Below are 4,256 nucleotides of genomic sequence, written 5' to 3'. Positions count from 1 at the left end.
TTGTTTCATCTGGAGATTGAGTCATGGCAACTGGACTTCTTTTCTTCTGGTTAGATACGTTTCACTGGTTGTCCAAGCAGCTTCTTCAGTCTAGAAAGTTGGTTAGGGGAGACCCCTAAATGTCTTCCAGCGTGGCTGTGTTTCTCACTAACATGATGAAGGGACAATAGGAGATGTGATTAGTAGAGTCTTTGGGTTGTGGATGTCTTGCTGCTAATCCCTCACTTATCCCCAAGTGGGCTGTTAAGTGCTGCTTCCCTGGTGAACTTGTGAAGTGGTCTTAATCTTCCTGGGGACTGATGAAAGGACAGCATGGAAAATGGGAGACAAGTTGTGTCTGAGGCCTCCACCTCTATTGAGGGAAGGATTTTCCACTTTGGCATAAATGGATTCCTTCACTCCTCTCTCAAATCACCTATCTTCTCTGTCCAAAATGTGAATATTATTGTTCTCAAATGAGTGTCCTTTTTCCTTTAGATGAAGGTAAACTGCTGATTCTGGTCCTGTGTTGTTGCTCCTCCTGTGCTGGGCCATCCTCTTGTGTAAAGGCTGTTTGGTTTCTCCAATGCAGAACTCTGAACACTCCTCACTGCACTGGATTGCATATACTATGTTGCTCTTCTTATGTTTTGGTGTTAGATCTTTAGGGTGTACAAGCCTTTGTCTCAGTGTGTTAGTGGGTTTGAAAAACACAGGTATGTGGTGTTTTCCAAATATCTGTTTTATCTTCTCTGACACACCAGCCATGTAAGGGATGACAAGATTCTTCTGGTGACTCTGGGTCTTAGCTCTGTCTGTCATTTTTTTTTTTGGTTGGACCTGGAAGTAGATTTAATAAAGGCCCTATTTGGATACTCACAGGCCTTAAGAGCTGTCCTCAGGTGTCAGTTTTCTTTCTTTTTGCCATCTATGGAGGTGGGGATGGTTTCTGCCCTGTAGTGTAATGTCCTGATGTCTCCTAGTTTGTGCTGCAGTGGATGGTGGGAGTCAAACTGCAGGTATTGGTCTGTATGTCAGGGTTTCCTGCAGATCCCTATTTCTAGCTTGCCACAAGTCCCATTTAGAACCTCACAGTCTAGAAATTCCAGCCTGTTGTCCTTGGTGTCCTCCCTGGTGAACCTAATGTTTGGGTCTATGTTGTTTATATGGTCTGTGAAAGTCTGTACCTCCTGGACTCTGATTTTAACCCAGGTGTCATCCACATACCTGAACCAGTGGGTTGGTGCTATTCCCTGGAAAGAGCTGAGAGCTTTCTTCTCCACTTCTTCCATGTATAGGTTGGCAACAATGGGTGACAAGGGGGAGCCCATGGCACAGCCCTGTTTCTGTCTGTAGAAGTCCCCTCTGTAAGTGAAGTAAGTGGTGTTGAGGCATAGGTCCAGGAGGCGGCAGATCTGGTCCGGGATGAGGTTGCTTCTGTCGAGGGCACTGTCATCTTCTAGTCTCTTCCTAACCACTGTTAGGGCATCAGTGGTGGGAGTGCTGGTGAAGAGTGAGGTGACATCAAAGGATACCATGGTTTCATCTGTATTCAGTTTCAGGACTCTTACTTTAGAAGCAAATTCTTCAGAGTTATGAATGTGGTGGTCAGTGTGTCCAACCAGAGGTGTTAGTATGGTGGCAACATGTTTAGCAATATTATGTTGCTGAATTAATGCTGCTGATAATGGGTCTGAGGGGTGCGCCTTCCTTGTGGAACTTAGGGAGTCCATAGATGCAGGGGATGGCTTATCCAGGATACAGGCAGTGGCAGGTTGCCCTGTCGATGGCGCCATCTTGCTCAAATTGTTTTAAGCTGTCTACCACCTTTTTCTTATAATTGGTAGTGGGGTCTCTTTTCCCCACTAGCAAAGAAAAGACATCCAGTTGCCATGACTCAAACTCCAGATAATTCCACCTGGATGACTGAGAATCTTCATCAACATATTCTTTGTTTCAACAATTTCCTTTGGCTTAACAGATGCCACAGTGGGAGGGTCTATTTTCTTTTCTCCATAATTTCTTATATATACACCCAACCACTAGAAAGTATTAGTTGATAAATGAGTTGAAATATTGCTAGTAGCTTGCTAAACTTATTCTAGGTAAGCTGTGGGAATCTTAAAGCTCATGCCTAGTCTGGTAGAGTTTATGGATAGATTAAAGAGGATCCAGCAAATTGCTTGCATGGTGGAGTTATTCAAGATTCTGGAAGAATCATATTGGACCTTCTGCCCACTTTTATTGCAGACCCAAGTGTCGTGCCATATGGTAACATCAGTGAATGGATAAAGGTAGTTCGGTTCTGAATCCAGGCTGACTTTTTCCAGGACCTACCTGTGTTAATAAGTTGCATATTTTCAATTGCTATTAAACCCTCTTCTTTGTTACTTTGTTTTACCTTTTATTATGTATTGTCTTTAAATGCTTTTAAAAAATGTGATACATAAGAAGTTCTGCCATCAGGCTTGCATTCCTCTGGCCCATTCGGCTCTAAGGAGAGCTGTCTTTTCATTATGAGACATGATAAAGTTAAACTTCCTTTATTAAAATTCTCTTGAAAGAAGAATCAGGAGCTGCTACAGATTTATGCCACAGAGATGAGACTGGCACTTGTAATTTCTTTTGTGCTAAAGATACAGATTGCATTTAATAAGGATAATTGTTTGGATGTTTAATATTCCTTGGAAGTTTAATATCCCTCTAGCAAATCTAGGAAAAAAGTCTATGTGAATCTCTGATACTTGAAGATGACCTTCATTGTTATTTTAGAGATTTATATAAGCCTCAGTAAGTGAAATGGTGCAGGGAAATGAATATATCTCATTGTTCTTGTGATGATACAAAGATAATGACACGGTAGCCAAGTACTGCATATTTTAATCCATTCTGACATATTTCAATGGGGAAGCATGTGTGTTCTGATTTATTCTACAAATGATGATCTCTCTTTAGAATATGGGTAAATGGAGTTTATTCTCACTGCAGTTTCTGAAAAGTTCCAAGATGGGAAGAAGCAAGGAGAGAAATTCAGTTCCTCTAGATAAGTTACTCTCAATATATACAAATGGCCTGACCAATACAAAAAGTTCTTTTAAGTTGAGGCTGTGATAACCCAGCTTTATGGAAGAGTGTGTTCCTGGGAAAGCAGGATACCATTGTCTGTTGTTTCCTCCATGGCAGAAAGAACTTCAGAGCTGTCTTCAAGAGGATTAGAGCTTCTGTATTCCTGTTCTATTCATAATCTTACCAGATGGTCATTTGGGGTGTGTTCTTCCTTTTAACTATTTGCTTTCCTTTTTCATGCTGGTCTCCATGGTGTTTTCTGACCTTTCCTAACCACTTTGGCATAGTGGTTAAAAGCACCAGAGTAGAAACCAGGGGACCATGAGTTCTAGTGAAGCCTGACTCAATCCCCACCACTACCACCATACACAAACCTGACTGAAGCAATAATGGGAATTTTATATTAATTTTTAACTGTATATTTATTTATTGTTATAATATGTTGTAAACTGCCCAGAGTCCCCCACTGGGGGGAAATGGGCGGGGACAAGTTTAATAAATAAATAAATAAATAAATTTTGGGTTAGTTAATCCAACCTGAATGTTTGTACAGGTGTGTTTATATGGACAACTAATCTGCTAATTATACATCAAGGCATGTTCTAATAATTTTATCTATGGATATATAACTCAGGACTTCACAACTGAGAATAGACTTTTATACTAGAATATGAAACCATTAGCTCAACTGCATGCTCCTTTTTTCGTTCTCTCTCTCATTCTGAGTTTATGCGTGGGTGCAGGGACCTTTGTGTGTATCCACTAAAAATGCAGACACTAAAAATGCAGACTCTTTTGTATGCAGTCTCTCATCTGAGAATTTTCTTATTACATGACCAGTTGCGGTTGTTTCTCCATTTCTGATGCAGGGTTTGCAAATAACTAGTTCAGTCAAATCACATTTGTTGACACACCATGGTTCATAAACTGCTTGATTGGGGAAAGAAATTATTCCTTTCCAAGCAAACTAAAATGAAAAGAAGTCATTTAAAAACTCTGGAAGGATGACTTCTGATTTGAACTTGATGAATCTCATATAAAATCATTCACAAGTAATCAGAAGAAAGAACTCCTTTCACAAGTAATCAAGAATTATCCATGGTGAATTATCCATAAATGGCATTTGCACTAAAATTCCACTCTATTAATTGTAAGTTTGTCTGGTTTTTTTTTAGAGTATGTTGGCAAGATTATAAGCAGATTGGTACATA

At 40.1% G+C, this 4,256-nt stretch overlaps 1 pseudogene; it reads right to left on the bottom strand.

The window, feature by feature from the left end:
- Positions 1 to 243: 243 nt before the first annotated feature.
- On the bottom strand, positions 244 to 2,335 carry LOC103066778 (uncharacterized; annotated as a pseudogene).
- Positions 2,336 to 4,256: the final 1,921 nt, after the last annotated feature.

The sequence above is a fragment of the Python bivittatus genome, unplaced genomic scaffold, assembly GCF_059951505.1.
Source record: "Python bivittatus isolate LINGU-HERP-01145 unplaced genomic scaffold, Pbiv_v1 ctg000210_np1212, whole genome shotgun sequence".
In the NCBI taxonomy this organism is placed as follows: domain Eukaryota; kingdom Metazoa; phylum Chordata; class Lepidosauria; order Squamata; family Pythonidae; genus Python; species Python bivittatus.
Note: the sequence above shows the minus strand (reverse complement) of the source record. Positions and strands in the feature narration are given on the sequence as shown.